Genomic DNA, 26,174 nt, shown 5'->3' on the forward strand with positions numbered 1-26,174 from the left:
AAAATCTGGGGGAAAAAATGTACTACATTCCTTTACGTCTCCTTAGAAAGTACTATTTAATTGGAGACAATGTCAGGACATGAAGAGAAACCAGAGTTAGGAGTAATGGAGACCCCGGTATGGATTCCTCTGTATGTCATGTGCTTTTAGGGTAACACACATATTATGGGCCCCATCTTCCCCTCAATTATACAGTTGGGTTCCCAAGGATCCTTAGCAAGGCATTAAGGCTCTATAATATCTGTCCAGCCTCATCGTGTACATTCCCCATCACTCACAGCACTACACTGGCCAAGGAAGTGAGGAACATCTTATGTTTACCTCCTCTCTTTTCCATATATAGCTTCCTAGGAAAAGTTTCAAAGTACTAATTCAAATGATGATAAAAAAGCTTGTCGTGTGTGGCTACACTTCCTGAGGAAAAAAAGGGAATTAACATATATCACATACTTTTCCTGCTCAGAATCTCCAGTACAGCCTAAGCTATTTTCAGATTTTTACTCCTCTTGAATTTTGAATTCATAGAATTTTGAATTCATATTTTTGCCTTCAGATTCTCTAGTATCAGAGGTTTATGGATTTCAGTGAGAATTTTGTTGTCACTATAGTTTGTTTGTTTGGATAAGACCTCACCTAGTTTAAAACTATATCTTGAATTCACATTATTTCTACTGTGGCTGATCTAAGTCTAAATATCATCACTTCTCACCTGAATTACTGTAACTGACTCCAAATAGTTTCTCCACATCCATTCATCTACCACTCCATTCTACTCTAATTCAATCTCAATAGTTTCTTCAGGTCTTTAAGAATGTAAATCAGAGGGTAAATAGAATATACATGGAAGAATCACTGGTTCTCTTCTGTGCTGAGTGAAAATCCAAAATTTTGATGAGGCCTTGATGGTTCTGTACAAAGATCTGCTCACCATCATCTTGTGCAATCTTGTGCAGGTACCACACTATAGCTACAATGTTCTGTGGACCCAAAAGGGAGAGCTGGTTGGGGAGTTGGGGTATGTCTACGGAAGGATAAGAGCTGGGCTACTGCAAGCTCATACAATTAGAAAACAGTGCTAGCCTCTGGGCTGATGAATTTACGAGAAGACACAACTTCTGGAAAGATAAATTATAACAAGTCCCCTCTAACACAGCCTAGGTGCATAGAAGTGCTCCCTCGAGTGTAAGATATATCCTGTGGGGTGCACCCCCTGGGCTGGAGGTCCTCGGGTAGGGCACTCCTACTCAACAATTTGTGATGTGTCTTCCTCTGAGTTAATGTCCTCCATAATTTCTGTCATCTTCCTCCCACATCCTCATTTTTCACTATGTGCATAGTAAAGACTTCCTCTAACTAGAGTGTTTCCCCAGGTTTCCTTAGCACTCATAATAATATAAGGTCATAAGGTTTTTATATTTTTGTTTTTGTTGTTGTTTAATAACTGTGGCTGCAAGTCATTAGACTAAAAGTTCTAGGAGGCCAAGAGCTCTGTCTTTGTTGTTCAACATGGCATCCCTCTTAGCATAAAAACTGGCCCATAATAGATGCATAATAAATATTTAACAAATAAAGTCATTTGTTTAGGTGCAGTGATTTTCAGCCCTGGCTGCACAACAGAATCACCTAGTAGGCTTTTTAAAAAATCTGATGCCCAGGAGCTGCCTCAGAGAATTAGATTCAAATGGTCAGAAATGAAACCCAGACATAATAGTTATTAAAATTTCCCCAGATGACTACAATTTATAGCTGGCTCTAAGACTCACTGATCTAGTTTAATACTTCTCAAACTTTAAAGTACATAAGTATCACCTGAAGGTCTTGTTAAGCTAAGGAATTTAGTTTATCTGGGGCACAGCGGAAGCTACTGCAGTTGCAACAAGCTCTGCAGGTCCATGGACCACACTTTGAGTACAAAAGGCAACAAGACTGTTATAACCTGATTCTTCTCACTTCCAACCAATGAAATCACACAAAAAGCAAGTATCTATGGTCCCTGGGCTATAATAATACTAAAATAATTGGATTAGTTGGGGAAAAAGGGACTGAATGAAACTGTCAACAGGTGTGTACTGGTTTACCAAATAATATTACTGAACATATATATGTGTATATACACACACACACACACACACACACATATATCTCCTAGAACCTTGTCATTATAAAGTCAGTGATCATGATCACAACATACTATGTGAACTGCGGGAAGCCGCAGTCGTCAGTAACACGATTAACACCTCTTAGAATCAATTATAATCTTCCCATAAACAGACCAATGATGATATGTGGGTTGGCAGATTTTGTTTGACATTTAGCTCCTTGAGAGACTTTTTCTAGTCTTTGGCTTTGGAATCTCTTCTCTAAATTCTATCCCTATCACTAGGATGAGAGAGGGGGAGGAGAGAAAGAAAGCATGCTTTGAACCTCACTGCTACTAATCTTCACCTGGGTTTGGATCGTTTGAGCTAGAAAATATCGTAGAGCGAGAATTCTATGAAAGAATGGGCAAATTCCACTCTAGCAGTAACAGATTCTGAAAGAGGTGCACACGGAACAACAACCTGACTCTATAAAAGATTAACCTGATGCAAAGCTGTCTTTCATATTGTTATGCTTCTGCAAAAGTTGGGACTATTTTTTTTAATATAGCTGACCCTATTTCCAAGGTTTAAAATGTGACTGGAACATAATAAGCTATTTTATTATATGGAACATATACCGCATGTAACAGCTAATGCAAGATTTTTTTTCCTGGTACTTGTGAAAATCTTTATTAAAAACACAGAAATCTACTGATGCTAATACATAAATAAAATCTTCATTTATTTCACATTCTAGAACATTAGCTTCGGTATCATATCTAATGTTTTAAAAACTTACGAAGAAGCACATCTGAAGAACTAATCAAATATTAAAAAGAAAGCAAAGGAAAAAACAGCTAAATGTGAAAAAAGCGTGATGTAATCTTAGTTGCTATTGTTCATTTCAAAAAGAGATACTAACGGTAGTGCATAATTCTACCTCATTTTATTAGAGATGTAAGCTATAATTATAGAGAATATCTAGACAGAAAACATCTATATTTTATTTAATAAATGCATTGATTTAACAAGTATTTGAGTTCCCTAGTATAGGAAGTTTTACTTATAAATTAGCTGGCCTGATGGATAGCACTGGTAATATACAGCTATGTAACAATTAAAATTCCATTTTCCTAAAAAATATGTTTACACATTTATTAAATTAAAAAAAATTTCTTTCTTGTTTCTAACAAAATATCAATCTTTTAAATAAATATTCACTGCTTATTGTCTCTTGATGACTTAGAAAAATTGGAACATGTACTTGGAAAACTCTCTGGGGTTTTTTTTTTTTACATTTGCAGCAACATAGATGGACCTAGAGATTATCATACTAAGTGAAGTAAGTCAGAGAAAGATAAATATCATGATATCACTTATATGTGGAATGTAAAAAATGATACTAATGAACTTATTTACAAAACAGAAACAGACTCACAGACATGGAAAACAAATTTATGGTTACCAAAGGGGAAAGGGATGAGGAGAGATAAATTAGGAATTTGGGATTAGCAGACAAACTACTATACATAAAACAGAGAAACAACAAGGTCCTACTGTATAGCACAGGAAACTATATTCAATATCTTGTAATAAACTATAATGAAAAAAAGTATATATTATATATATATAATATATATATATATCTCTCTGAATCACTTTGCTGTACATCAGAAACTAACACAACATTGTAAATCAACTGTACTTCAATTTTAAATAAATCAGTAAATAAATAAAAAAATAAAAGCTGGGGGCGTCTGTAATATCTTCCAGAACTTCATTTAAATTGAATTTTTTATTTTTACATCTATTTATTTATGGCTGTGTTGAGTCTTTGTTGCTGCGCACGGGCTTTTCTCTAGTTGCGGCGAGTGGGGGCTACTCTTCATTGCAGTGCGCGGGCTTCTTATTACGGTGGCTTCTTTTGTTGCGGAGCACGGGCTCTAGGCGCACGGGCTTCAGTAGTTGTGGCACGCAGTCTCAGTAGTTGTGGCTCATGGGCTCTAGAGCACAGGCTCAGTAGTTGTGGCGCACGGGCTTAGTTGCTCCGTGGCATGTGGGATCTTCCCAGACCAGGGCTCGAACCCATGTCCCCTGCATTGGCAGGCGGATTCTTAACCACTGCGCCACCAGGGAAGCCCAAATGGAAATATTTTAAATCAACATTATATTAAAAGGTAATTTTCATTTCCTGTATGGAAATGTTGACTCAGAAAATGGAATCTAGACTTAAAATTCAAGGCAATAGAGTTTAAAAACATGCAAGGAAATTCACAAGTAACTTTTCCATAAAGCTATCCATTGTACTAGAGTCTGTCTTCTTTCCACACTCACAAAATATTTTTATGAGGATCTCGTAAACAAATAACAAACATATGTTTCTTTAAAGCACATCTGTGGAAACATTAAAGAGGTAATACGATGTAATGAAGAGAGAGGACTTTGATTTTGTTGTGGTTGTTCATGGCTCCAAATTTCTTTGTTTAGTCTTTCTTATTTCTTTGTCTTTTTCCCCTCTTAAACTGTTCAATTCCATCATTCCTACTGTAATGACATTTTCCCCACTGCTTTTCAATATTCTGGCATTTCCTGTTTCAAGGATGTGATTCTTCCCCTGGAGCATGGATCTGCCCACTGATTGGCAGTGTTGGTTGGCTGGCCTGGTTGGCTCTGTGCTGGTCACCACAACTCCCTTCAGCCTTTGCCTTCAGTTACCTTCAGTCAGAATAAGATGGAGGGATATCCCTGGTGGCACAGCGGTTAAGAATCCACCTGCCAATGCAGGGGACATGGGTTCAAGCCATGGTCCAGGATGATCCCACATGCCCCCAGAGCAACTCAGCCCGTGCCCCACAACTACTGAGCCTGAGTGCCACAACTACTGAAGCCCGCGTGCCTAGAGCCTGTGCTCCGCAACAAGAGAAGCCACTGCAATGAGAAGCCCGCGCAGCGCAATGAAGAGTAGCCCCTGCTCGCCGCAACTAGAGAGAAAGCCCACGTGCAGTGATGAAGACCCAACGCAGCATTAATTAATAAAAAAATAAGATGGAGAGTCTAGATAGACTGAAGTCTAGATAGACTGTTTTTGTCAGGAAATACAAAATGGATTTTCCTATACCTGTTAGAAACTTTCAAGTGGATCACGTTGGAAGGATAGTTTAAAACCTAAATAACAACAATTACTTGGGTAACAGCATAGTGGAAATGCAGATTCCAGCAGCCTGGGCTGGAATCTATTCCATTCCTTCAGGCTGGCCTCATTCCAAAAGGGAACTGTGTCTAATGCTTAATAACATGAGCTCAGGTATCTGAACACTCAGAATTTAAATCCTGATTCCAGCACTAACTCTTTAGGTACCTTGGGCAAATTATTTAATTTCTGTGAGCTCAGTTTCTCAACTTGTAAAATGCTCATGTTAATACTTACCTCACAGTATTGTTGTAAAGAGAAAAAAAATGAGGTAATGAGTGAGTTCATAAGTACCTAATAAATGACAGCAATTTTTTATTATTATAGCAAATGAGTGAAAGTTGTCCTTGTATCAAAGAGATTTAGGACATAAATAGAAGGAATTAGGCACAATGCTTTTGCAATATAGAGTTTATAAATATATTTTGTAAAAATATATGCCTTTAAAGTCCTGTGGAGCAAAGTGAAAAATGAGATTTCTAAATTCCATGGATATGTATTAAAAATTATATGCACTGATCAATAAAGTGTGAAAGGGCTGAAGAAACAGACTATTTTTCTGGGACAGTAATTTTGTTCAATGAATTATTTATAAGAAGAATGAAGCAGAAACAAAAGAAATATGAAAGCATAAGGCTTACCTTATCAGTCAAAATCTTTCAAACATCAGCAATGAAGTTATAATCATTTGCCACATGCTGGGACATCCAGGAACAATGTAACATTCTGTCATGTAAAAAATGTATCAAAATATGTAACAGAAATTAATCCCTGGTGAGCTGCTAAGTGTCTGTTGTGAGCTGTCCCTAATTGTAGGTTTTTGTTCTCATAGCAAGGTAAAATTTAAAAATTAGGTAAAAATAGACTTTTAGGGAGAGGATAAATACTTGATTCTTTTAGCATATGTTACATCATAAGCAATAAATGCCTCTACAGAACTATAAACATATAGGCCTTATTTTGGCTACAAGGAAACTGAGGCCTAGGCAAATAACATAACTTAACAAAACTGACTAGCGGAATGTAAAATGAGAACCCAAGCTTTGTAATTATCAGTCCTTTATCCTTTACACTTCATGCCCTGCTTAATTTACAAGGCAATTGTGAGAAGTAACAACAGGAAAAAACAAAGTCAGACTTCACTTTATGCTGAATTTCATTATGAGAGTAAGCAAGCTTTATTAATCCTAAAATGCATAACAGTTATATGACAATTAGATGATATCCATGGGAATATCCATGGATAATAATAGCTAATAATTATGAGTACTTACTATGTCCCATGCTATCTTTTTTAAAATTATTTATTTATTTATTTATACAGCAGGCTCTTATTAGTTATGCATTTTATACGTATTAGTGTATACATGTCAATCCCAATCTCCCAAATCATCCCCTGACCCCACCCCCCACCGCTTTCCCCCTTGGTGTCCATACGTTTGTTCTCTACAACTGTGTCTCTACTTCTGCCTTGCAAACCGGTTCATCAGTACCATTTTTCTAGATTCCACATATATGCATTAATACACGATATTTGTTTTTCTCTGACTTACTTCACTCTGTATGACAGTCTCTAGGGCCATCCACGTCTCTACAAATGACCCAGTTTTGTTCCTTTTTATGGCTGAGTAATATTCCATTGTATATATGTACCACATCTTCTTTACCCATTCGTCTGTCGATGGGCATTTAGATTGCTTCCATGACCTGGCTATTGTAAATAGTGCTGCAGTGAACATTGGGGTGCATGTGTCTTTCTGAATTATGGTTTTCTCTGGGTATATGCCCAGTAGTGGGATTGCTGGGTCATATGGTAATTCTATTTTTAGTTTTTTTAAGGAACCTCCATACTGTTCTCCATAGCGGCTGTATCAATTTACATTCCTGCCAACAGTGCAAGAAGGTTTCCTTTTCTCCACACCCTCTCCAGCGTTTGTTGATTGTAGATTTTCTGTTGATGCCCATTCTAACTGGTGTTAGGTGATACCTCACTGTAGTTCTGATTTGCATTTCTCTAATAATTAGTGATGTTGAGCAGTTTTTCATGTGCTTCTTGCCCATCTGTATGTCTTCTTTGGTGAAATGTCTATTTAGGTCTTCTGCACATTTTTAAATTGGGTTGTTTGTGTTTTTAATATTGAGCTGCATGAGCTGTTTATATATTTTGGAGAGTAATCCTTTGTCCGTTGGTTGGTTTGCAAATATTTTCTCCCATTCCGAGGGTTGTCTTTTCGTCTTGTTTATGGTTTCCTTTGCTGTGTAAAAGCTTTTAAGTTTCATTAGACCCCATTTGTTTATTTTTTTTTTATTTCCATTTCTCTAGGATGTGGGTCAAAAAAGATCTTGCTGTGATTTATGTTAAAGAGTGTTCTTCCTGTGTTTTCCTCTAAGAGTTTTATAGTGTCCGGTCTTACATTTAGGTCTTTGATCCATTTTGAGTTTATTTTTGTGTATGGTGTTAGGGAGTGTTCTAATTTCATTCTTTTACATGTAGCTGTTCCGTTTTCCCAGCACGACTTATTGAAGAGGCTGGCTTTTCTCCATTGTATATCCTTGCCTCCTCTGTCATAGATTAGTTGACCATAGGTGCCTGGGTTTATCTCTGGGCTTTCTATCATGTTCCATTGATCTATATTTCTGTTTTTGTGCGAGTACCATATTGTCTTGATTACTGTTGCTTTGTAGTATAGTCTGAAGTCAAGGAGTCTGATTCTGCCAGCTCCGTTTTTTTCCCCTCAAGATTGCTTTGTCTATTCAGGGTCTTTTGTGTCTCCATACAACTTTTAAGATTTTTTTGTTCTAGTTCTGTAAAAAATGGTAATTTGATAGGGGTTGCATTGAATCTGTAGATTGCTTTGGGTAGAATAGTCATTTTCACAATGTTGATTCTTCCAATACAAGAACATGGTATATCTCTCCATCTATTTTTGTCATCGTTGATTTCTTTCATAAGTGTCTTATAGTTTTCTGAGTACAGTTCTTGTACCTCCTTAGGTAGGTTTATCCCTAGGTATTTTATTCTTTTTGTTGCAATGGTGAATAGGATTGTTTCTTTAATTTCTATTTCTGATCTTTCATTGTTAGTGTATAGGAATGCAAGAGATTTATGTGCATTAATTTTGTACCCTGCAACTTTACCAAATTCATTGATTAGCTCTAGTAGTTTTCTGGTGGCATGTTTAGGATTATCTATGTATAGTATCATGTCATCTGCAAACAGTCACAGTTTTACTTCTTTTCCAATTTGTATTCCTTTTATTTCTTTTTCTTCTCTGATTGCCATGGCTAGGACTTCTAAAACTATGTTGAATAACAGTGGTGAGAGTCAACATCCTTGTCTTGTTCCTGATCTTAGAGGAAATGCTTTCAGTTTTTCACCACTGAGAATGATGTTTGCTGAGGGTTTGCCACATATGGCCTTTATTATGTAGAGGTAGGTTCCCTCTATGCCCACTTTCTGGAGAGTTTTTATCATAAAAGGGTGTTGAATTTTGTCAAAAGCTTTTTGTGCATCTATTGAGATGATCATATGGTTTTTATTCTTCAATTTGTTAATATGGTGTATCACATTGATTGATTTGCATATATTGAATCATGCTATCTTCTAAATGCTTTATGAATACTAACTCATTTAATTCCTGATAAAGGTATCATTATTATTATTATTACTCTTAGTTTACAGATGGGGACTCTGAATCACTGTAAGTTTAAGGCAAAGACATAATCACATTATCAAATAATATCTTTTTTTTTCCTTATTGATGGATGCTTATATAAGATCAAAAAATGATTGTAGAAAAGAATATATGTATTATATTCTTGAGATAAATGTATCTGTTCTTGAGATGAAGTGAGAAAATATATATGTCTGGGGTAACATATAGAATAATTATCTATATATAAATATATCATCAGTTCATAGGAAAATTGTAGAATGGAATAAGTCTTGGAACAAATAATATGAATAAGCTTATACACTAAAATATCTTTCACAGTTGTTAAGGTCTTATGATTTAAGAACAGCTCATATTGCCTTCTTTTCTCACCATATTTCCTCATACTGGGACCAAAGGCAACTCATCCTTGCCTGGTGTTTTTTGGTTATTGATCTATTCTGTGTATAAATGAAGCACTGAAGCCCAAAATGGCAGAATTTATACTGAGTCATTTCCTCTTAATATCCTTTTCTTGAGTTTTTTTTTTTTTTTTTCCAATTTAAGGTAACTTTAGAGATCTCCCCTTTCTCTGATAAAGGCACCTTTGATTTGCACTTAGAGATTTTGGGGCTGGCTGCGTGCCTCTTCACAGGAGAAAAATACCACTTTGTAAGGATGTATTCTGGCAGTGGGACCCTGAATTGCTAGGTTAAGCATTAGTTAGTGAAGAGAAGGTAGACACTTTTTAAATTATTAAAGTACAACTGGTATATCACATCTCTAATGTTTCCAGGGAAGGACTACTGAAGAATTTATCACTTGTAGATTTATTTCTTTACAAAACTTGTCTCCTTTTTACTTATCTTCATGAAAATTTGAGTGGTTCAATTCCCATAAAAATATCATTTATGCTAGTTATAATGACAGCAAGAAACGGTTAGCAAGTTACACTGTTGTAGAGTAAGCTGCCAGTCCTACATAAAACACCTGCAAACAGAAACACAAGACACTCTGTTCTCTCATTGTGTTCATACTTTCAATGCTTTGAGGGGACGCGACACTTTTCCTTAGGAAGTATTCAAATATTGTCAGGATGGTTTTACCCATTCCCAGACTGAACCTGCAAAAAAAACTTTAAGATTTTGCATGCTTTTGCGTTTCCTGGGCCCATTTCTCTGTCAATTATAATAAAGTCATTTCCCCTGAATGCTGACCATACTCTGCAAGAATTTAAATCAAGAAGGTATTTTTTGTTTCTGGATGAATTTTATAATGAAACACTACCAGTAGAAATCAGGGAAGGGGCTGTTAATACAAAGATCTTTAACACAAAACAGTGATGACTTTAGAAATAGAGCGCATAACAGATGACAAATAGTTTTTGTATGTTTGACTGCATGGGTGAAAGAATAAAAAACACCCAAGACAAATTGATAAGAGGAGCAAATGTAGGATGGTTATGGGCAAGAGGGACTGTATTCTTCCTTCATTCATTATCTAATGGAAAGTTTGTAACACTGATTTCAAACTGAAATCGCAAACAAAAAGGAAATGTAAATTCCAGGTAAAGAATATAAAATATAATACCAAGAAATTTATTAATTTGACAGCTACTGAGCAGTGCAAAACACTCCTAGAAGATAGGAGTACGGGCTGTCAATTCCCAAACCAAAACCATTACTACAAGGGACAGAAGATGGGACTATGTCCAAGAAATCTTTTTCATTCAAGTTTTTTTCCCCAAAATACTACTGCATCTCTTTTGTCATAAAGCAAAAAGTGCTATGTGAATTTATTTCTGAAAAACATAAATATATTTGCAAATGCCAGAAGAAAATTCCCATAGAATTGATAATAATGTATGTAGGTATGCAATTGTCCTGACCACTACCCTCCCCTTCACCCAAACAAATTCCAAGGCATTGCAAGGTTTGGGTGTCTGGTATCATGAATCCATGCTGCAGGAGCCCTTCAGCTGTTCCCCAATATTCTTGGGGCAGGACAAAACATCAGAATGGGCCTAAAATGCCTTTGACTCTCATCTTGCTTCCCTAATCTTGGGTCTCACCAATCCGAGCATATTGAATAATGTCCTAAAATCTGTTTTGTTTTGTTCCTGACTTTTGGGCTTTTGTAATTTTTGTTTGTTTGTTTGCTTGAAGAACTCTCCATCCTTCCTTCTTCTTTGCTTAATCTTGTTCAGATTTCCGCGATGGTGTCAGTCCCTCTGTCTAGCCTTCTCTGAAGCCCTCCGCATATACACCTCCACAGCATCCTATCAACCCCCAGTCATATAACTGTTGTGAGTGTATGTTGTTTGTAAACCACCCAGTCTACGGTATTTTTGTATAGCCACCCAAATGAACTAAGATAGTCTTCCTCTGCAGGCTGTAAGGCCTGGGCATGCAATTGTCTTCTGCACCACTGTGTTCCCAGCACCTTAGCCCAGCACCTGCTTCACAGTGGTGCTCAATAAATATTTAATGAATAAATAGATCCACTAACTATCTCAGAATTCTAGAATATGACTTTCTTACTACCAAGGTCTGAAGTTGATCTGTGGCTAAGTAGGGGAGGTTGTCTATCTCTTGAACATGGTGGTACAGTTGGAAAGCAAACCGTTACTCATGGAGTAATCAGCCCATGCTCTAGCTAACTGGAAACTCTCAGCTAACAAAGAATGGCAAATTACTGAAGAATGTATGTGACCTTATGGATTTTTTCTGCCTGCTCATCTAACCCACTCCATCTTGGAGACTTAGTTCATATTACACCTCTCCTCTAGGAAGCCTGCCTCGACGTCTCTAACAACTCAGATCTCCACTTATCTCTTCCACTTTACTGTCTAAGCTACTGGAAGTGTTTATAATAAAGACCCACAAAGAGTGGTCAAGGTGAATCTGCCAAAGGTCAGTGGTCTGGATGCATGGCTTTGCAGGGAATCCTTTGACTTAATGAGTTCATCTTGGTCCTCAACCATAATGTGATGGTTTTGCAACTCTGTCTGCTCAGGATTCTGAGATTGATTAGTATCAGGAAATGTCTTACTAGTAAGGGATTGAAGTTTATAAATCAGAAAGTCTGTTTATTAATTTATAATGAGAAAGACAAGCAATGAGTGAATCTAGCTGTGATGTTAGTCCAACAAGAGTTTTCTTCCTATAGACATGAAAATTGTCAGAAGTTTGCTTAGTGAGCCCTGGAATCAGAACAAGGGAATCACAAATATTGAATGGCATCAGGTTTGAAGGAGTTATTTTCTTCCTACATCAGGGCTATAAATACATAGACAATAAAAAACTGAAACATTCTTGAGAGTTTAAAAGAACACTATAAAAATTACACTGGGACAATAGGTGTGAGTATTGTCCAAGGCAAATTAGGACATATGGCTGCTAGGGATATTAAATAACAGGAAGAAGGTGGTATCTACTCTTTCCTAAAGAATGTTCAAATGACTATAAAGATGTATATAGTCCCTTAGCTTCTAGAAGTCTTCTTTGTGTCAGGGAAGGAAGGCTTCTAGAAGCTAAGGGACTATATACATGCATGCATATATATATGTGTGTGTGTATACATATATATGTTGTATAAGCTACAACTATAGGAACTGACTTCTGCCAGAAACAAGTGAGCTGAGAACCCCAAGCCTCCGATGAGACAACAGCCCTGGTTAACACCTTGATTGCAGCCTACGAGAACCTGAGCAGAGGATCCAGCTAAGCCTTGCTGTGCCCAGACTCCACATTCACGGAAATGGTGAGCTAGTATATGTGTGTTGTTTTAAGCCACTACCCTGGTGGTAATTTGTTACTCAGTAAAAGAAAACTAATACAGCAAGTTTTAACTATTCATTCCTAAAATAGAGTAATATTGAATTCCTGCTAGTGAGCAAGTGAGAGTTATATCCTTGAGCGCAAAGACAAGGTATTTTTCTTATCTTGTATACTCGAAAGTATCTATCATAATGTTGGGTTAGTAGAGCATCTTCTAATATAAATAGATAGATAGACAGATAAGCAAATAAGTAAGTAAATAAATAATAACTAGCTAGATAGATAGAATTAATTCATTAATTTACAGTAAGTCATTTTTATTTCCTGTAATATTCTCTACCTAAAGAGAGAGGGTAGAAGACTACTAAAAATATTATCAAACTCTCTTGCATCAAACTCTCTTGCTTAAAGTACACCCTTTCACTCTAATACGTGGCACAGGCCCCGCATGATTTGCTTCTGCTTCCTTCATCAATTTCTTGTACGCCCTGTTCTTTTTCCGCATGCTCCAACCACACTACATTTCATTCCAATGATAAGCTTTCTTTTTTCTAATGGGAAGAGTATTATTATTCATGCCATAGCCCTTTTGTGAGAAATTAAATGAGATTATACATTAAATTAAATCAGAGCAATGTTTAGCTTCTAAAAAGCAAACAATGAATACTAGTTCTTAATAATTTTACTAAGACCTTTGCATATGTTGTTCCTTCACTCTGCAATGCTTTTCTTGCTGCTTTCTCCCTCTTTACCCATCTAAGTAGTTGACTCAGCCTTCAGGTTTCAGTTTAAATACATTTATTTTGGAAGTCTTTCCTGACACCACCCACTATTGTCCCTAGATTAGGCCTCCCTGTTACATTGTGCCACAGTTGACTAGATTTTCCTTTCATAGCATTTGTTATAATGCCAAGTAAATGTCATTTATATGATTTATATGATTAGTAGTGTAAAGTCTGCTTCTTCTACTAAAACCACAAGGTTCATGAGGGTAAAGACCCTATCTGCCTTATTTACTATTGTTTCCCTAATTCCAGTATAGGGTCTGGCACATAAGATCTGTTCAAAACTATTTGTAAATGGTAAAAGAATTAATAAAGAAAGAAATGATTATAGGAAAAGCATTCACTGAGAAAGAGAGTATCAATGGAATGGCCCTTAAATTGTCTTGCTACAACTCTAAGATAAATAAAAATTGAAGAGGGCCAACCAATGTATTAAATGGAAACATATGTATTTAAATTTGGTGAAATTAATTTTGCCAAAGATATCAGATTAAAACCTTCAAAATATCACATTATAGAAGAATTCAAAGAGTCACTCTAGCTGCAACTATAGTCATTATTTCAGGTATGGTTGGAAAAAAGCCAGAGTTGGCAGTTTCTCCCTCCATCCCTCATGCGTTATTAGGCTAAAGTTAGCCTAAACAAACTCCCAAATTTCAGAGGTACGATGAATGTTTACTTTGAGTTGTAACAATCTAATGTGGGTGTTTTAGTTAAGTGGCTTTTTTGTAGGCTGAGATTTAGGGATTCCAGTCTCCTCTCATCTTTTGATTCTGCCATCTTCCCCTGGGAGGGGAAAGAACAGGGTGACTATGAGTGAGAGGTTATTATGGACCACACTGGAAATGAAGCGTCTCATTCCTGCTACCATTCTGTGAGTAGCAACTTCAACATGGCGACACCGCAATGGAAAGTAGGCTGGAAATACTGCCAAGCTGTATCCTCAGGAAGAAAAGGAAGCTGATGTGGTGAGAGCTTAGCCAGTCTCTGCCACGACATGCAAAATGAAAAGTGCATCCTGTCCCCACACCACTCCACACTTGAGGAGGTTTATACAACTGCAGATGGACTTTTTTTTTTATACCAAAGACATAGCTGTGACCTTCCAGAATGTAAAAATATATAGGCATTATGTTATGTCAAAATGACCCCAAATGCCATAAATTAAGCATGATAACAGCAACCTTGAATAAGTCAAGCATCAACCTTTCTATTACATGAAAACATTACTAAATTAGGATTTTCCCCTCTCTATTTTTAACAGAATATTTGGGAATTTGATTATTACAGCCCAGTTATTTCTAAAAATGAGTAACACTTCCACAGGGCACTGCTAAAATTCACCGAGGCATTTTAATTGCTTATGAATATTCAAAACCTCATTATTGTTGCAGTTTATAATTATCAAATTCCCTTGACAAAAATGTGTAGTGTACAATAAAAAAAAGGCAATCCATTTAAAAGTGTTGACATCTATATTCAACCATTTCATATTAGTTCTTAGCTTTTGAGTTTGTATCATTACAATTCATTTTGGGGAGATACTAAGATTGTGGGCATTCTTTCCCCTTCAAAGTGCCGCCTGTTGATTGTGTACATTTCCTGCTTGGAGCATATGATATTTTATAAAAGACATTACATGTATAGAACTGACATAAAATAAAGAATGAAAGTTGGATGGTGATAAAGATTTGTGTGCAATAGAAAGCAAAACCAGAAGTTAAGAATATCTTCCCTGGTTTTGGAAGAATCATGACGGTAAAGAGGCAATGGAAACAAATTTGTAATTCTAAGCACTGGAATACCATTGATGGTATTCCAATACCAAGATGAATTCAATTGAAAAAAAATCACAATTTTCCCAACAAGTAGACCGGCATCTTTATTTGATCATCAAAACAGATCTGGAAGAAAGTCAAAGAAGCTATACAAGTCCTCCCCCAGTATGAGACAGGTTTTACTTAGATGTCTGTAGACTAATTTTTTCTTTCTATAAATATTTATGGAGTTCCTCCACGTGCCAGGAACTTTGTCAGTAGGAGGAGACATATTGACGCATAAAGTAAAAGTAGTATCCTCAAGTAGCTCAGAACCCGTGCATCTCTATTTTCATATCCACCATATTTTACCAATCTCTATTTTCTTTCCTTTTCTTTCTTTCACCTTCTTAATTCCCTTTTAAAAAATAGTCCTTCAGCAAACACTCACTTCATATTCACTATGTGTGAGAGAATGTACTAGGTGATAGTACCTAGCTGCTCACAGTACATTCAGAGAGACAGACACATAAACCTACAGTTATAGCACAGTGTGGAAGCTTAGTGATAAAAGCAGGAAAAAAAAAAAAAAAAGGATGTTTTAGTTCAAGACCCGACCCAACCTTCAGGAAAACCTACTCTGAGAAGTTGACAACTGATTTAAATAATAAAATATCAATTTAAGTTAGTCAGCTAAGCAATAGTAGATCTGGGAGAGATGGTCCAAAATTCTGGGTAAAGGTAAAAGCAAGAAAAAGGCAAGGTGAAGAGAAAGAGCAGGAGTTGTATATGGAGCTAAAAGTTTGGATTTCTTGCTGCAATCCAAAGGCTGGAAATTGAGCCCTAACCAGACCACTTGGACTGAAGTGGGAAAGAGTTAGATCCTTTGATGGAGAAAGAAGGCCTATTGGAAAGCCAATAGTCCACGTCAACATCAGCAATCACTGTGAGGTCTTAAGCTCAGCATTTTTGACAGATCAAGTAGAGCATAATAAAGAGGACTCTAGTGCCATGTTTCTCCAGAGATACAGGGAAAGATATGGAGATAACAGCAGGGTTACCTGAGTTTTTTTTTTTCAAGATGTCTATTATTGTATCCTCACTCTACTCCCAGCCTCATAAATCCAGAGATTTTGATCCATCCTTGAATAGAGAATGGGAAGTAGATGGGGCTCAGCCATATTCATTTTCTTATCATGATTTCCCTCCTCTGCTCCATCACCATTTAAAATCAATGACATAGAGGCTTTGAATAATATATTATATATGATTGAGTTCATAAATACACAAAAAGATAATACATAATATTTAACCATAGTGCTTGCAATGCAATAACACTAAATATTAGCAGCAAAGTTTTAACCACTTGTCAACTACTTGGAAACTGGATAACAATCTGAGACTTATTTGGGTATCAATTTTGATTAAAAAAAATTTGAAAGACAACTAGAGGCTATTTAGAAAATTAAAAGTGATAGCACAGCATGTTAAGTCACATGGAATGCTTTCAAACCTTTTTTAGAGGCGAATTCACCATATCTGTATACATAGCCTTGAAGATAATATGGCAGACTTTCTCACAGATTTCTGCTGAGTGATAGCATCAATTCCTTCCCTATATTCATATGTTTGAAGTGCCCTAACATTTAATAGGGAAAGTTAACAGAAAGTACAACTTGAAGGAATAATTGTAAAACATGACATAATTATCTTTTATATATAAGGAGTATTTATAAGTGGATAGAAAAAGGGCACATGCTATAATAGAAAAGAGGCACATGACCTTAACAGGTAATTTAAGAAAGAAGAGATACATGTAGCTAGCAAGCATACTAAAAATCTCAAGTTTATTAGCAAACAAAAAGGATGAAATTTATAACTAGGTGCCATTTTTTTCTGATAAGAATTTGAGCTAATATTTATTAAATATTTAATCTATAAGAAGGTGCTGTGCAAAGCTCTACATGTATTAGTACATTTAATACAACCATCTTAAAAGGGTGGGTACTATTATTATAATAGTTTTTATAAATGATAAAATTGGGACATACAAAGGCTATGCATTTGTCCTTGGCAGTAGATCTTGAATCAAACTGACAAATATTTAATATACAGCAGAACCTAGTGCTGGAGATGCTATAGCAGAATGGCATGCTTGCAGATACAGCAAGTTTAACTTGGTACAATTTTCCTAAAAAGCAACTTGTCAGCATAAATGAAAAGCTTTAAAGTCCATAAAATCTGTAAAATGCTCCACCTCTATGAATTTGTACTGAAGGAAAAAAGTCAGAGATCAGTGATGTTTAAGGAAGTTCACAGGAACGTTATGAAGAGAGCACAATTTTATAACCAAACATGAAAGGTATTTGGTTACAAATAATATGGTATACCTAGAAAGTGAAATCCTAAAAGGTCATTTAAAATAATTAACATAAGGATATGATAAGGTGGGAAAATGGCCATGATATAATGAAATAAATAAAAACAGTATTCAAGGGAAGTGGTTCAAAATGGTAGCATAGGGAGATTCTGAACTCATATCCTCTCACAGACACTACAAATCTACAGCTGCATGTGAAGCAATTCCCTCTGGGAAGGACCTGAAAACTAGTTGAACACCTCTTCCACAACAAAGGATAAAGGGGTCACATCGATATGGGTAGGAGATGCAGAGACATGGTCTTGCCAAAAACTCCATCCTTGGCATGGCAACCCACAATTGAGAGGGATTTCAAAATATGAAGCTTCTTCATGAGGAGTGAGGGGTTTGTGCCCCACATCAGGCACCCCAACTCTTGAGACCTGCATCAGTGGGATGAGTCACCACAATGCCTGGATTTGAAAACCAAAGGGGCTTGTGTCCAGGAGAACCATAGGGCTATATGGTATGGAGAGTCTGCTCTTAAAGGGCTCATGCAGACTCACTTGCCCCAGGACCCAGTGCAAAAGCAACAGTGTGAATAGCAACTGGAACACATGAGGAGATTCATTTGTTAGTGTTACAGCAACTGCTGGAGGAGCATGAATTTGTTGGGATTCTTTCCAGGAAGAGAGGCACTGGCAGTTGCCATTTTTACATTCTCCATCTACCTTGCTAGTCCTGGCACTGGAGAGTACCATTTTTGCAATCTCTAGAGCTGATGGGCACATCCATCCCCCATTCTGCTCCTGCAGTCCCACCAAAGTCAGCTGGGCATGCACAGAGCACACAGAGGACACCACTAGAGCACCTGGCTCTGGAGGATAGGGGCGGGGTTGCAATTCTGGGCTCCATGGGTCTGAAACTACTAAAGAGGCACTTCTAGGCACCCTCAACAATCAGGACCTTTCAAGAAAAAATCATGCTGCATAGACAATCACAAAGGCTCTAAGAGACAACAATGGGTGAGGGCATACTTAAATGATAAGGCTCATCTCCTATCCAAGACCACTTCTTCAAGACTAGGAGAGATAGCTAGATAGCTGTTGCACCTAATATGTAAAAATAAACCTAGAGAGGTAAGCAAAATGAGGAAACAAATGAATATGTTCCACATGAAAGAACAAGATAAAACCCCAGAAAAAGACCTTAATGAAATAGAGATAAGTAATTTGCCTGATAAAGAGTTCAAAGTAATAGTCAAAAAAATTATCTCTGAATTCAGGAGAAGAATGAATGCACATAGCAAGAATTCAACAAGGAGAGAGAAAATATAAGACAGTACCAAACAGAAGTCTCAGAGCTGAAGAAAGCAATAACTGAACTAAAAAATACACTAGAAGGGTTCAACATCAGACTAGATGAAGCAGAGAAAAGGATCAGAGATCAGGAACACAGGTCAGTGGATCTCACCCAAACAGAGCAGCAGAAGGAAAAATGAATTTTAAAAAGTGAAGATAGCTTAAGGGACCTAAGGAAAAACATCAAAAGGAATAACATTTGCATTATTATAGGAGGTTCCAGAAAAAGAAGATAGAGAGAAGGAGGTAGAAGATTTATTTGAATAAATGATGAATGAAAACTTCCCTAACCTGGTGAAGGAAACAGACATTCAGATCCAGGAAGCTCAGAGGGTTCCAAACAAGATGCTCTTAAAGAGACCAACACTATGTCATAGTATAATCATAATGTCAAAAGAGAGAAAATCTTAAAAGCAGCAAGAGAAAACCAACTCGTTACATACAAGGGAACCCCCATAAGACTATCAGCAGAATTCTCAGCGGAAACTTTGCAGACCAGAAGGGAGTGGCATGATATATTCAAAGTGCTGAGAGGAAAAAACCCAAAAACCAAACAAAAACTAGCAAACAAAAAAAAAACAACTTTCAACCAAGAATACTCTACATGGCAAGGTTTTCATCCAAAATTGAAGGAGTGATAAAAGAGCTTTTCAGGCAAACAAAAACTCAAGGAGTGAACCACCACTAAACTGGCCTTATTAGAAATGTTAAAGGAGTTTTTTAAGCTGAAAAAAAGGGCACAAAGTAGTAAAAAGAAAACAATGAATATTACTCAGCCATAAAAAGAAACGAAATTGAGTTATCTGTAGTGAGGTGGATGGAGTTAGAGTCTGTCATACAGAGTGAAGTAAGTCAGAGAAAAACAAATACAGTATGCTAACACATATATATGGAATCTAAGAAAAAAAAAAAAAAAGGTCATGAAGAACCTAGTGGCAAGAAAGGAATAAAGACACAGACCAACTAGAGAATGGACTTGAGGATATGCGGAGGGGGAAGGGTAAGCTGGGACAAAGTTAGAGAGTGGCATGGACATATATACACTACCAAACGTAAAATAGATAGCTAGTGGGAAGCAACCGCATAGCACAGGGAGATCAGCTCGGTGCTTTGTGACCACCTGGAGGGGTGGGATGGGGAGGGTGGGAGAGAGGGAGATGCAAGAGGGAAGAGATATGGGAACATATGTATATGTATAACTGATTCACTTTATTATAAAGCAGAAACTAACACACCATTGTAAAGCAATTATACGCCAATAAAGATGTTAAAAAAAAAGAAAAAAGAAAACATATGAAAGTTAAAAAAAAACTCACTGGTAAAGGTAGATATATAGTAAGGGTAGTGAACTAATCACTTATAAAGCTAGCATGAAGATTAAAAGATGAAAGTAGTAAATATAACTATAATTACATTAATCAGTTAAGGGATATACAAAATAAAAACACATAAAATGTGACATCAAAAATATAAAATGTGTTGGGGGGAGTAATAATTTAGAGTTTTAGAATGTGTTGAAACTTAATTTACTATCAAAATAAAACAGATTGTTTTTATGTATATATGGAGGCTCGTATATGTGAGCCTCATGGTAATATAAGATACACAAAAGATAATGAGAAAGGAACCAAGGAGCCTCAGCATAACACTAAAGAAAGTCATCAAACCATAAGGGAATAAAGCAAGAGAAAAACAAAGGAACAGAAAGGAGCTACAAAACAGCCAGAAAATAATTAACAAAATAGCAATAAGTACATACCTATAAATAATTACTTTAAAGGTAAATGGGTTAAACTTGCCAATCAAAAGACAAAGAATGGCTGAATAGATCAAAAAACAAGACTCATCTATATGCAGCCTACAAGAGACTCACTTCAGATATAAGGACACACATAGACTGAAAGTGAAGGGATAGAAAAAGATGAATCATGCAAATGCAAACCAAAGGAAAGTTAAGGTAGCTAGGCTTATATAAGGCAAAAAAAACAAAACCCAAAAAAACTGTAAAAAAATAGAAAGATGGGCATTACTCATGATAAATGGTTCAATCTATCAAAAAGATATAACATTTGGAAACACTTATGCAGCCAACATAGGAGCACCTAGATATATAAAGCAAATATTAACAGCCCTAAAAGGAGAAACTGACAGCAATACAACAACAATAGGGGATTTAGATGGCCAAAAAGCACATGAAGAGATGCTCAACATCATTAATTATCAGAGAAATACAAATCAAAACCACAGTGAGGTATCACCTCACACCGGTGAGAATGGCCACCATCAAAAACTCTGCAAACGATAAATGCTAGAGAGGGTGTGGAGAAAAGGGGACCCTCCTACACTGTTGGTGGGAATGTAAATTGGTACAATCACTATGGAGAATAGTATGGAAGTTCCTTAAAAAACTAAAAATAGAACTACCATATGATCCAGCAATCCCACCCTTGGGCATGTATCCAGAGGAAACCATACTTCGAAAAGATACATGCACCCCAATATTCACTGCAGCACTATTTACAATAGCCAAGATATGGAAGCAAGCTAAATGTCCATCAACAGAGGAATGGAAAAAGAAGATGTGGTACATATATAGAATGGAATATTACTCAACCACAAAAAGAATAAAATAATGCCATTTTCAACAATATGGATGGACCTAGAGATGATCATACTAAGTGAAGTAAGTCAGACAGAGAAAGACAAATATCATATGATATCACTCATATGTGCAATCTAATTAAAAAAAAAAAACAAACTTATTTATAAAACAGAAACAGAATCACAGATTTTGAAAACAAACTTATAGTTACCAAAGGGGAAATGTGGGGGGGGGGAGGGGAGGGGCCGAGGGAAAAATTAGGAGCTTGGGATTAACATATACACACTACTATATATAAAATAGGACTTACTGTATACCACAGGGAACTCTACCCAATATTCTGTAATAAGTTATACAGGGAAAGAACCAGAAGAAGAATGAATATATGTATATGTATAACTGAATCACTTTGCTGTACACCTGAAACTAATATAACATTGTAAGTCAACTATGATCCAATAAAATAAAACATACACACACACACACACACAATAGTAGGGGATTTAATACCCTACTTACATCAATGGATAATACATGTATATGTATAACTGAATCACTTTGCTGTACACCTGAAACTAATATAACATTGTAAGTCAACTATGATCCAATAAAATAAAACATACACACACACACACACACAAGAGTAGGGGATTTAATATCCTACTTACATCAATGGATAGATCATCCAGACAAAAAATAAGGAAACACTGGCCTTAAATGATACATTAGATCGAAAGAACTTAATAGATATATAGAGAGTACTGCATCTTAAACCAGCAGAATACACATTCTTCTTACAGGCACATCAAATGTTCTTTAGGACAGACCACATGTTAGGCCACAAAATAAGTCTCAAAAATTTTAAGAAGACTGACGTCATATCAAGCATCTTTTCTGACCACAATGGTATAAAACAAGAAATCAAATACATGATGAAAACTAGAAAAATCACAAATATGAGAATAAATAACATGTACTGAACAACCAAAGGGTCAATGAATAAATCAAAGAAGAAATTTTAAAATACCTTGAGACGAATAAAAATGAAAATACAACATACCAATATTTATGGGATGCAGTAAAAGCAATTCTAAGAGTAAAGTTTATAGTGATAGAGGCCTATCTCTAGAAGCAAGGAAAATCTCAAATAAACAATCTAACTTTCCACCTTAGAAACTAGAAAAAGAAGAATAAATGAAATGCAAAGTAAATAGAAGAAAGGAAATAATTAAGGCCAGAGCAGAAATAAATGAAACAGAGGAAAAAAAAAAAAGAGAGAGAGAAAAAGAAAACAGAAAAGACCAGTGAAATTAAGAGCTGGTTGTTTGAAAAGATAAACACAAATGACAAAACTTTAGCTAGACACATTAAGATAAAAAAAAGAGAGAGGAGTCAAATAAACACAATTAGAAATGAAAGACAAGTTACAACTGATACCAAAGAAATACAAAGGATCACAAGAGACTGCTGTGAGAAATTATATGGCAACAAATTCCTAGATTTGTTGAAATTATATGGATAAATTCCTAGAAACATACAATCTTCAAAAACTGAATCATAAAGAAATAGAAAATCTAAGTAGACTAGTTACTAGTAAGGAGATTGCATCAGTAATCAAAACAAAACAAAACAAAACAAAAAACCCGCACAACAAACAAATGTGCAGGTACAGAATGCTTCACCAGTGAATTCTACCAAACGTTCAAATATGATTTAATATGTCTCTTTCTCAAATTTTTCCAAAAAATTAAATAGGAGGAAATGCTTCCAAACTCAGTTTACGAGGTCAGCATAACTCTGATATGTAAACTATACAAGGACAACAAAAAAATGAAAATTATAGGCCAGTATCTCTGATGAACATAGATGCAAAAGTCCTCAACAAATTATTAGCAAACCAAATGCAACAATACGTTAAAAGATTCATACATCTTGATCAAGTGGGATCACTCCAGGAAATCAAGGATGGTTCAGCAAATTCAAATCAATCAATGTGATACACCACATTAACAAAAGGAAGGATACTGCAGAAATACAAAGGATCATGAGAGATTACTACAAGCAACTGTATGCCAATAAAATGGACAACCTGGAAGAAATAGACAAATTCTTAGAAATGCACAACCTTCCGAGACTGAACCAGGAAGAAATAGAAAATATGAACAGACCAATCACAAGCACTGAAATTGAAACTGTGATTATACATCTTCCAACAAACAAAAGCCCAGGACCAGATGGCTTCACAGGTGAATTCTACCAAACATTTAGAGAAGAGCTAACACCTATCCTTCTCAAACTCTTCCAAAATATAGCAGAGGGGGGAACACTCCCAAACTCATTCTACGAGGCCACCATCATCCTGATACCAAAACCAGACAAAGATGTCACAAAGAAAGAAAACTACAGGCCAATATCACTGATGAACATAGACACAAAAATCCTAAACAAAATACTAGCAAACAGAATCCAACAGCACATTAAAAGGATCATACACCATGATCAAGTGGGGTTTATTCCAGGAATGCAAGGATTCTTCAATATATGCAAATCAATCAATGTGATACACCATATTAACAAACTGAAGGAGAAAAACCATACGATCATCTCAATAGATGCAGAGAAAGCTTTCAACAAAATTCAACACCCATTTATGATAAAAACCCTGCAGAAAGTAGGCATAGAGGGAACTTTCCTCAACATAATAAAGGCCATATATGACAAACCCACAGCCAACATCATCCTCAGTGGTGAAAAACTGAAACCATTTCCACTAAGATCAGAAACAAGACAAGGTTGCCCACTCTCACCACTATTATTCAACATAGTTTTGGAAGTTTTAGCCACAGCAATCAGAGAAGAAAAAGAAATAAAAGGAATCCAAATTGGAAAATTAGAAGTAAAGCTGTCACTGTTTGCAGATGACATGATACTATACATAGAGAATCCTAAAGATGCTACCAGAAAACTACTAGAGCTAATCAATGAATTTGGTAAAGTAGCAGGATACAAAATTAATGCACAGAAATCTCTGGCATTCCTATACACTAATGATGAAAAATCTGTAAGTGAAATTAAGAAAACACTCCCATTTACCATTGCAACAAAAAGAATAAAATATCTAGGAATAAACCTACCCAAGATGACAAAAGACCTGTATGCAGAAAATTATAAGACACTGATGAAAGAAATTAAAGATGATACAAATAGATGGAGAGATATACCATGTTCTTGGATTGGAAGAATCAACATTGTGAAAATTACTCTACTACCCAAAGCAATCTACAGATTTAATGCAATCCCTATCAAACTACCAGTGGCATTTTTCACAAAAGTAGAACAAAATATTTCACAATTTGTATGGAAACACAAAAGACCCCGAAGAGCCAAAGCAATCTTGAGAATGAAAAATGGAGCTGGAGGAATCAGGCTCCCTGACTTCAGACTATATTACAAAGCTACAGTAATCAAGACAGTATGGTACTGGCACAAAAACAGAAATACAGATCAATGGAACAGGATAGAAAGCCCAGAGATAAACCCATGCACATATGGTCACCTTATCTTTGATAAAGGAGGCAAGAATATACTGTGGAGAAAAGACAGCCTCTTCAATAAGTGGTGCTGGGAAAACTGGACAGGTACATGTAAAAGTATGAAATTAGAACACTCCCTAACACCATACACAAAAATAAACTCCAAATGGATTAAAGACCTAAATGTAAGGCCAGACACTATCAAACTCTTAGAGGAAAACATAGGCAGAACACTCTATGACATAAATCACAGCAAGATTCTTTTTGACCCACCTCCTAGAGAAATGGAAATAAACACAAAAATAAACAAATGGGACCTAATGCAACTTAAAACCTTTTGCACAGCAAAGGAAACCCTAAACAAGACGAAAAGACAATCCTCATAATGAGAGAAAATACTTGCAAATGAAGCAACTGACAAAGGATTAATCTCCAAAGCTTATGAGCAGCTCATGCAGCTCAATATCAAAAAAACAAACAACCCAATCCAAAAATGGGCAGAAGACCTAAACAGACATTTCTCCAAAGAAGATATACAGATTGCCAACAAACACATGAAAGAATGTTCAACATCATTAATCATTAGAGAAATGCAAATCAAAACTACAATGAGATATCATCTCACACCGGTCAGAATGGCCATCATCAAAAAAATCTAGAAACAATAAATGCTGGAGAGGGTGTGGAGAAAAGGGAACACTCTTGCACTGTTGGTGGGAATGTAAATTGATAAAGCCACTATGGAAAACAGTATGGAGGTTCCTTAAAAAACTAAAAATAGAACTACCATACGACCCAGCAATCCCACTACTGGGCATATACCCTGAGAAAACCATAATTCAAAAAGAGCCATGTATCAAAATGTTCACTGAAGCTCTATTTACAATAACCAGGACATGGAAGCAACCTAGGTGTCCATCAACAGATGAATGGATAAAGAAGATGTGGCACATATATACAATGGAATATTACTCAGCCATAAAAAGAAACGAAATTGAGTTATTTGTAGTGAGGTGGATGGACCTAGAGTCTGTCATACAGAGTGAAGTAAGTCAGAAAGAGACAAACAAATAC

This window comes from Balaenoptera acutorostrata, chromosome 10, assembly GCF_949987535.1.
Source record: "Balaenoptera acutorostrata chromosome 10, mBalAcu1.1, whole genome shotgun sequence".
NCBI classification, from domain to species: Eukaryota; Metazoa; Chordata; class Mammalia; order Artiodactyla; family Balaenopteridae; genus Balaenoptera; species Balaenoptera acutorostrata.